Source organism: Trichoplusia ni, chromosome 16 (genome assembly GCF_003590095.1).
Source record: "Trichoplusia ni isolate ovarian cell line Hi5 chromosome 16, tn1, whole genome shotgun sequence".
Lineage (NCBI taxonomy): Eukaryota > Metazoa > Arthropoda > Insecta > Lepidoptera > Noctuidae > Trichoplusia > Trichoplusia ni.
This window is the reverse complement of record NC_039493.1, coordinates 3,114,976-3,125,909: the sequence shown is the minus strand read 5'-3', so window position 1 is coordinate 3,125,909 and position 10,934 is coordinate 3,114,976.

Below are 10,934 nucleotides of genomic sequence, written 5' to 3'. Positions count from 1 at the left end.
TTAATAGGTTTGTCGATAACTCCGTGTAGAAACGAATGATCTGCAGTAAGCCGTAAAATAGTAGCACAATAAAACAATCTACTGTAGTACACCGTGTGTCTGCCGTCTCTGGGTATCACTCGTCGAGTAGACTGTTTGTTATTTATGAGATGCAAAACAGAGTAAAGGTCAAGTTCGTGTTAAAAGGTTTCTGTTGTCCCGCTACGCGTTATGAACTGGAGGACGGTCGAGATTTGTCGGTATATTAGTAGCTTGTTGTAAAAAGAAATTAATAAAAAGAAGTCTAGCTACAATACTATAACAGCGGTTCAGGAAGAGCTTGTGTTGTTTCGCTGAAAACAATAGTTCCTAAGGAAGGTTACCCTGTTGTGAGAGTAGCTCGCGGCGGGACGCCACCGACCGACGCCAGATATGTTTATTCAGTAGTTAGTTATTATTCGCGTGAAGTGTGATGGTTGTCGGTGTCGGAGGCGCGTCCCTAGCGGGCTGCGGCAGCCCCCGCCGGCGCCGGTGCATAATGCTCAGTGCTTGTAACGGAACGATCACAACAATAGCATACAGTGCACCTCCCCCTCCCCTCCCCCTCACCCTCTGCCAATCCTAAGGTTCAGTCACCTCTCTATGATTACATATTCTCTTTCTTAGCTAGCTCGTGAGATAAAGAATTTCTCGTTTCTTACCTATTTGTGTTCTATTCTGAAACATTCACTTGTTATTCTTCATAAATATACATATCTCGTGATTGCAATAGCTATATAAAGGTTAGCGGGTGCTCGATGTGACAGCCGATAAATCTATGACATTCATTAGATTGTATGTCAGCGGCGTAACCCCGAGCCTCCTCATACAGCACTCCAATACTTGAAGCCTCACTACCATCGCCTCTGACTACGACCATGATTATAGCCCGCGTATAGCCATCTTTGTAGTTCTTCGGTACTTTTATGTGCCTATAAAAGGGGATTTAAAGAAGTGCCTAAAGTAATACTTAGTGGGTGAGAAAAATAGTGTGTTTGTTTCCCGGCGGCGCGGCGCGGCGGCGCGCGGCGTGTTCGGTAAGCGCGCGCAACAGGTGACCGCGTGGCGGCGCGCGCTCGCCGTCGCGGACGCAATCCTATTGAAATCTCTTCGAGGTACATTAAAAGTTTATTGCGCGCCCGTTTCCGCATTAACGTTTACAATCCAATGAGTGCGCATGCGCTCTCGTAATTATAGTGCCGCCACTAGTCCGCACGCTCCGTGTGAGCTGGTGAGCAGCGACACCTCACTCAACGATTAATATTGCAATTGTTTAATTGTGTGCTGATTATAGTTATTAGTAGTATATTTTAAGTGTTTCGTGTCCGACCCTATCGACGTCGTATCACGCCTCCACGCTGGATATAAGTAATATAATTTCGCTCAACCTCCTCACGCAGGCACTTGCTAATAGGTCGTTATGGACATAACGTTCACCGCGCTTGTTCCTCAAATCCTATTGTTACGGAAAGTGCGGAAGTTTGGACATAACCCAGCTAAATACTGGAAGTTTAGCACTTACAGTTTGATAACACAATCGCGGCGCTCGCCTCGCTCCGCCTGGCGCGCGGCGCCCGCTAACGCCTGGATATTGTTCAGGATTACAAGTTTTCCTTCAACGTCAAGCTTGAGGCGATGTCGGTATCAGAAACGGTTCGAATATTTTTCCTGTCATCAGAAAAATATTTATGGCGCGCTCGGTCAGCGGGACTCTAGAGCCCGGGGCCCGGGGCCGGAGCCGGGGCTCGGGGGCCGCGGGGCCGCAATGTTACTGAACACTCAGCTGATTCATGAGAAGGCAACGCATCGCAGATAGTGTTCGATAAGCGATCAGCTTCCGAACAGAAAAGCGAGTTAATGGTTTGGAAACAAGCAGTTTGTTAATAAAAGAATTTTATTTCATACACTTGTTGATGTTCAACACTTAATGCTGATAGTACCTACATATGAATTGATTTATGCGTAGGTACCTAGTAATTTAGTTTAGCTGTGTTATGTTATAAGGTCTACAACGATGAATAGGTTTGGTAAGTGTTGTGCTGGTGCAGGTCCAGGGGCGCGCGGCGCGGGTCGGGCGCGCGGCGGCCGGCGCCAGTCGCACCGCGAGCCCCGCGCGCACCGCCCGCGCCGCCGCTCCGCCGCCGCGCCGCCCGCCGCCGCTCTCGGACGTGCAGTGTCTCCGTGCTGTGCTGTGCCCGCACGACCCGACGCTAATCGCTTATCGCTGTCCGCTCTCCACTCCCGTGAGTACATTATTTAATTCAACTCTTCGGAAAACTTGCACTAAACATTACTTGTAACGTAGTTTATTAGTCGGCCACTATTTTTGAGTTAGTTTACCTTCGCGCGAGTCCCTGCGCACCGTTTGCTGGAAATCACATAAAATAAATCAACAGCTTGCGGTCATATCGTAAATTAAAAGTTTTATTTAACTTTGTGCCCGCTCCTGTTTTTCGTGGAAAATATTTTTCCAGTGCCTTTGATTTTGTCTATTGTAATTTACGATGGAGCAGACAGATTTACTTTAGTTGCATATACTATACAAAAAGTAAAAAAGAGGAAGTACAAAAACATCATAAAAAATATTAAATGGGAGATGCAAAATATGACAACTGTTAAAGTATTTAATACGTCTGAATATGTGTTAATTAGTGCGAACAAGGTCTAATGAACACATGTGACAGGCATCGCCGGCGGCGGGCGCTAGTGCCACACAGCCGCACAGCTCGGTGCTCCTCATAACGACTGCCAAGAATCGAAGACTAATTAGCTTTCCAATAATTATATGGTTATGTTAAGTTTAATCTTCCGCAGATGTAAACTATGAATACTTAATGTTAGTTGGTCGCTTCTCAGAAACCATTACAATAATTTGTACCGTGTTGTGCTCGCGGCTCATGAGTTCTCGGTAATTAGTGTAATGTCCGGTGGAGGGTTACTGCTGCCTCCTCAACACTTCTGTATCGATTCATCCAGTCGCTGGCTTGCAAGACTTTCATAGAACAACATCATCATACTCGTCACCTCGATTTGATGCTGCTGACCATTCCCTACAAAATAAAACTACAGTTTTTGCAGTTTTCAGTAATGGAACCCACCGTCAAAAACAAACGCCCAATCTGGTATCATCTCAATAAGCTTCAACGTTTGATTGCGTAGTGACAGGCTGTGCGGGCACAAAGCTTATTGCATGTTGTGTCGCTGGCGGAGACAGGCGTTGACACAACGACGTCACATACAAACCTATAGTGGCTGACAAGAAACTATTAAAACATATGCAGATAAAACTAAATTATTTGACTAATCTAAAGCGCACTATAAGCGGTTTATTACCTCTGTAAACATACTGGCGAAAGATTATACAAAACTAGAGAAGATGCTTTGAGGTGCGAAAAATACAGCATTGAGTTATGAAGTGTCTCAGGAATGAGCATGCTGGAGTGAGAGCTGGACGCGGACAGTACCGCTCGCCAGCACCAGCCTGGCCACCAGTCACAGACGTCAACACAAAAGTGATTAGCATGTAAAAATTGATTTTCAACTGTCTACATTGTTCCTCGACGACCTCCATATAAATATCTCAAGATAGTCAAGAATATAAAAATGTGTCTTCGTAAGTCCAGGCAAGGAGCGGTCAGCAGCAAGCGACTCTACTTTGGAACATGTTGGGTCACTGTACTTAATGTTGTAAATGTTTCGTTTCCGCGATACCACACTGGAGAAAAGCTGGTACCGGTATTAATAGCGTGTCGTTGAGTGCCGACTGCACGCACGGAGCGCGCCCCGCGCCTTCGTTGTGGCCTGGAGTCACAACATTACGCTGCAAGTGTGCGCGGCGAGCCCCGCCAGACACACGTCACAAATGATAACATCACAATTTTTGGACAAAAGATAATTGTATAATTAAGAAAGCAATCAAGGCAAAACATTCTGAGGTCAACACACTAAGTTTAAATTGATAACAATGGATATGTCTAAACCTACAATAATAACGTATTCCATATTTAGAGGTAGTTGTCACCAAAAGCGGGTGTCACGAGCTGTGCCCCGGGTCCGGTACAACGTCGGCATGGACGTCGCGACCCGCCCTCGTAATATGTATAGCAATGACACAACATTATCACTGTCATGTGGAACAATTTGCGGCAAAAATATTTCAACTCTCGCACAAGCATTGGCACTGGAAATTTTAAAAACCAAATGCAATGTTTACGAATTGATGATTATGAATACCAGATCACTTGGAAAAAGTATTTTTACTTCTTATGATTGCATAAAACACGATTGTTTTCATCTTGATTTCTGTTGTACTACTAATAACAATGTAGATCCAATGTCTAAAATATTGAGAAGACTGAGTATTGTAGCCCCCCAGGAACTAGCCCTCGTCAGGAGACAGCCGCAGAACGGAACCGTGTTGGGACAGGTTTGCTGCCTGCGTCAATCCTCTGTAATTGTGGAACATCCGCACACGATAAAGCCGCAGGTAGACGGTATCCCATATGAAAGTGTTTGTTATTCCAACAATATTGGTGGTACATACGATGCTCCCATAATAATAACACATAGAACAAACATTGTTTTAAATTTTCATGTTGATTGAGGATAAGAAAAACACAGCGAGCTCGCGAGAGCCAAATAGTCTGGCCTAATGATTAGTTACGTCATGACGTCATATACATTTAAACTAAACGTGATATTTTTGGGTGTGACTGGACTCCGGGTGAAATCAAGCATGGAGCTCCATGGTTGTACTTCATGAATGTTACAATCAAGCCGAATAAGTACTCGCAGTCACAATATTTGGACACTTCACTGTAATTAGCACGGCATGGCGGCACTCGCCACACACCTACAGATTTAGTAAACTTGCCGGCTCAAAGGTCAGTGGAAACCGAGCAATCATCATAAAAACAAATAAAAACCTGATTCATTAAACTTCAGACAAACAAAACACCGATGGCGACATGTGTGTCCGTCTGTTACGCAGAAATCTAGATTGAGGCTCTGAGCGGGAAACTTTGCTTAGCTGATAGTTTTTACCCGGGAGCAAAGTTGTCACAACAAACCAGCTCGGTATATTTTATCGACAGTTGAATAAAGTTGCTGTGCAACTGTTTGCAGCCGCTGTAGGCTGTCGCAAGTTCCAATAGTAGCGATTACAACTTGTACAGTTATGGTTGCTTCAAGTTATTGTTGCAGTTAACTCCTGGAAACTCCTACTGCAAGAGTTACATATGTATGCAGGTGGTTTATGACTCTGCTCTCACCTTGATCGAATTCTGATCGATTTTTACTTACTACTTACATGAGGTTCTTCATTAATGGCGGTGCCTACGTGATGCTGAGCCGGCGTGCTCTCCAGTTAACATGCGGCTCACACAACATAGTTCGTAATTACTCGTAACCTATTGTTTATACTACGTACTAGAACGACGAACACGTGCCGCCGTCATTATACGACTATGTAAGAGTAACGCTTCGATTGTGTAGCGTTAGGACGAAGGCAAGTGTCGCCGCGGGATTGAGTAGTTTATGATGCGTGATGAGGCGACGCCCGGAGGTGTGAGCTGCGGCCATCAGTTCACACCTCCGCAGTCGCGAGGTGTGAGCTCTGCGCGGCACCACGTGTGCTCGCGACACCACTCATCCCTACAAACTGTGTTCACCTTGACATCCGTCAAGGAAAAATAAAATGTGGAAAACAAGTAAGTATTAATAATTCCGACGTCTACGTTATGTTGTCACGGCAATATTGTAATTCATTCAACAATGTTCAGTGAGTGTGAAACATTTGATCGGTAATGATATGTAGGTACGTTGTATTGTAGCAGACGGGTTGTAGCGCTTCGCAAGGTATCTTATACATGCCTGCCTGCCTTCTGGCAGGTAGCAGCTACCTCGCGGAGCACATCACCCGTGAGTCACTGAGCAGCTGAAGCGATTATCATAATCAGATGTGGGGACTGGACGCGCAACATGCGTCGAGTGTCGCGACTAGCCGCGGCTCAACCCTGCTCTAATTATCACGACGCTTGTTTTGTTGTGAGCGTGACTAATTTTCCTCGAACGAAGCTTATTTACCGCTAACAAGGGAGCATACATTTCAAAGCTCAGAGATATTTTGCGCTACGCTTAAGGAACCAATTATTTTCCATGTTCACACTTATTGTAATGTGCGACAACAGTCGACAACATTCTGAGACGAAATTATGAACGTAATAATTGTGATCGTGAGGCTCACACAAACATGTGCCTCAACCGAGCGATTACAGCGAACTTATCCTTTATTGTAAGGAGGTACATTTATTACGTTGTGTCGGTGGCGGGAGCGGGTCCCTCCTCAATCGCGCTAACACCCTGATTTCCTTTATAGGGTCGCCATTAAACCCAATGCCGTGCGCAGGGGTTTAACCTTTGACGTCTTTGAGACGATGGAACACGACGTAATCCACAACAATAGGAGATGAAAGTAAACCGGCGCCCGAACCCTCACGGTGACCTACCCAGTACAGCGACACGGCAACAGAACACCTCACTCATTGGTGCCACTGATCTGCTGAAAATTCTCTAAAACTGTCATAACTTCATTGGCAGGGCATACAGTGAAGACATTAAATATCTTATAACACGCTCACTCGTGCATTCTAAATGCTATAGACAAGACACCGCTCTCCGGGGAGCGGCGCGCCGCCGCGCCGCGCCGGTAGCAACAAGCAGCGCGCTGCTGGCGGACCTCGGGGTTATTACATACACTCACTTATTGGTTATGGTATTAAGTTTGCTTTTAATTCCCATAAGTGGATCGTTATTTAATAAGCGTATCGCAAACAAACATTTGTGTTGCTCGTTACACGGTGATGGAATATGCTTGATTAATAAAACGTAGTTTATACTAGAAGAACGAACAAATAAGTAGGTACATCATAATCTTTAGATAGTGAATGACTCTCTTCAGGAGACGTGTCGCAGGCCTTGACATCAACCTAATTGTTGAGAATGGAACAGATTGTTTAGTCACGTGTGTGGAGCTAAACAAACACCTTTCGTCATTGTTATCTCTGTTATAGTACGCACAGACTATACATCACAATAACGTATTTATGGTCGCCATAACGCGTGTGAACTCCTCGCGAGTGATGCTGGTCCAAGTTCAGTGATCAGCTCGCTCACAAGTAGATCGCTACGTGTAGATCTGACAGGACGGTGATTCCAAAAGTATTCGAGAGGGGTGACGTAACGTGGTGTCTGCGGGAGTGTCGCCTGTTGTGCTGACAGTCTGGCGCTGCGGCGTGTAGCGCTGTCACAGGCCGTGTCGCAACATTCATTTCCGGAGTCCCGAAAGCTGTGCAGTAGTACTCTATAAAGATGACTGTTTTTGTCAAGTATTTAGACCACGGCCGCGGCGGCGCATGAAGGAGTACGAGAAGTGACAGTTCAATATGACAAGTGTTAACATTTTATCACCATTACTTCAGTTCCGAAAATTAAAATGTTTTCGCATTTCAAATCATTAATTATTAAATTGTCGCAGTCTTCGTAACAATAGCACACCTCCTAGCTTGCTACTAAACATATTTAAATTATAAAATGTTTTGATAAGGTCGCGGCTTGTTTACCTGTGTCCTCAGCTTATCAGCGTAGTGTTATGACAGCGCCTGTTGCGTCCCGCCCCGAGCCCGGTCCGCTACTGACAGACACCTCGTACCAGTCCTCTTTAATGATTTCCGGACTACGGTCACAGTAAAATATGATCCATCTGATTGATTTCGTTATATTCAAATTTTATTGTAATGGAAACCTTTTAAATCAAATGCTTGCCCAAAAGTGCGAAGAGCGAAGTGAAGTTTTTTTACTATCGCTCGCGACTGTTCTTTAAGTAAGATATAGTAAGTATTATGTTTAGGACGTTGCGTCTGAGCGCCGGCGCGCGGCGTGCAGCATGAGGCCCGCGCTGGCGGTCGACGTCTCTGCTGGTAGAGACGGCCTAAAAGATTTCAACATATCATTCTCCGCTACCCAACGTGATCTATTTCAGTACTTATTATTAAGAGGTGCTAATCTAGATATTTAACTAGCTATGAATAGTTTCGGATAGGGTTGGGGGGTGGGGGAGGGGTGTCGCTAATATATTTTGACAGCGACGTCACCGACGGCGGCGCGCCGCTCCGCAGTTATCACACGCTTCCTTATTACTCCTACAAACATACCGGTCGCGATGACTTAATAACTATTTCCTTAATGTAATAACAGTGGAAACTTTAGAACTTCGTCCAACGTGTAATTGATATGCAAAGTTGCGTTTCCTCGTTAAATAACGTTGCACAAAAGCGCTCCACTTACTTCCAGCTCGCATTTTTTACGAAAAAAGTAGAATTAACTTGGCGTAAAAGAAAATATGAAACTTTATTTGAAGAGTTTCACGTTTCCCGGCCCCGGCCAGCGGCTCGTGGATTTATCTTACGACTTACTTTACGCTCCGCTCTCCGGCAGTACGTGCTTCATGATGAGCACGCACTGGCAGCCTCCCCGAGCCTACTCACACTGACGACACTAAATAATTCACGCAAATGAGTAGCGAGTTGTCCATTGCTCCAGAAGCATGTTAGTACAGAGGAAGGTGCAGTGTATGAGAGTACTGCTGAATGTCCACACATTGAGCGCCCGACGTGACACACAACACGCGGCGCGCCGTACTCGTAATCGCTAGTGTCACGCCCTTCATAACCGTGACGACGGTTTTGTTGTACTCTTACCGTGAACCGCTCAAATTTCACGAAATTTATGTCACTTATAAGGGATATGACAATGCCTCCAATTCGTTTAATTGGCATACCTAAATACAATTTGATTTCAGACTAGGTCTCGAGCCGAGCTCCTCATAGTCGTTAGTCAGTCCGCTGCAGAGGCAGGCCGTGATTGGTCCCCACGAGACACGGCGGGACTCTGTTCACGTGCTCTATACACAGCTGAATTTTATAATTGATGGACTTGGGGAGGTTTGGCGGTAAGCTGCGCTATCGTGTACTTTATAAAGCTAGTGATGCGACTAAGATTTGTTAGTTGAATAGTTATAGTAAGCTTTCTTACTATTTTAAGCCACTCCTCAAAATGTTCGGCATACATTTCACATTGGTAGTCACCAGCTCACTCCTATAGTTTTCGACTTGAACATCAATAAACCCCCATCTAAAAAGCCATCCTAACTTCCTGCACGGCGCGCGGCTTGTCGAACCATGATCTCCTTCCTTTTCCTGTCAAACCTTTTAAGCCAGATGTAAAAAGACTTCTCTAAAGTATAACCTGTGAAAAATAACAGATCTGCCATAACGGATTCGCATCGTCTGTGATCAAAAACATAATATTAAATCGAAGCACGGACTAAATGAAAATTCTTGCAACATGTCGATGCGTTACATTGCAATATATACGAATTGCGTCGAGAGCTACATGACTTAGATACAATCATAATAAGTAATCAAGAATCACTCAAATATGATATCGAGACTTGCCATCACACAACTTAGTCTTACACCGTTATCCTCAAAAGTCGATCATACCCTGGAGCAGGTTCCTCGCCTAAACACAACAAATAGGACGCAGACAAGTGACAATATGTTTGTTGTTGCTCCATTGTAGTTGCTCACAGAGGCGCCGACACCCGGACACCCGGACAGACGTTCTGGTCATGTAGCTATGCGTGTTTGTATAATGTATCACTGTTTTATTATCTCGGTTTATGACTTTATTAGCTGATTTAATTAGCTTTATTAGTTGAGCAGGTTGTTAATGGAGCCGGTTTGGATTGACATATTTGGGTAGATCCGGCCGCCTGTAGGTACCCGCGTATGTTGTATGTACTACCTACAACAACAACCAGTGACTGCTTTGCGAGTAGTTGTCGCTGCTGCGCGGCGGCTGCGCATGCGCAGTCATATCGCAGTTCTCTCATATTCTCGTAAACGCCGCGTTATTTTTACACCAGCAGCGTTTTATTGGATGAAAACATTCCGCGGCTGTTTATCATAAACCGTGTAAAAACATCACTGTACTTGTTTATTTAAAGCTGTTTGGACTCCCCCCCCCCCGTCTTCTCCGGGCGGCCAGAGCAACTTTGCAACTAATACTTTACTTCTTTGCTGACTTTGAACCGAAACCAATGTTCAATATGTTTTGAAATCGCATCAACCGATTCGTCACAGAACATCACACTGCATCGCTAAAGTTGCAGTAGTAATGGGTAGTAATGGGATTTTAGATCCCCAAAGCCGAGTCGTTAATGAAAATGTATTGTTTATGATAAATATAATAAACAAACATTTTCTCAGTTGTTCAAATCAATGGTTTTTGGGGCGAGTATCGTGGGCGGGTCGCTGCGGCTCATAAGTTTAGCTCACGCCATCAATAATGCACGGAGCAAATGGAGCGAGCTTACATTATGCCGCCGCCGCCGCGCCGCCGCACGGTGGGCTGAAATCAGCAAGTTGGGACTTAAGGATTCAAATGAGCATTTTTGAGTTTTGTGTACTAATACAAATATTTTTTGTTCTTTGTAATTTTTTTTTATACCTAGTACTTTTCGAGTTATGGACTCCTAAACTTTGTATGAAATATTTATCGGTTTTTGGTTTAATCTGACACGTCTTATTGTTGTATAACAGAAATATGTACTTATAGCAAAAAAATAAATTATTGGTAAGCATTCTACACCACCCTTATGACGTCATTTGTTTTAAACAATAGCGCGGTGTAGGTACCCTCTTAGCGCGTCATCCAATGAGCGCAGCGATAAACAATGACACGGTTACATTTGAAAAACAATTACCCTCAGTACGTTGTTACACATCGTAATAAACGCACTATCCTACCTCATATTTTTGAAATACTATTACTATTTATTACGTAAAAATGTTCGA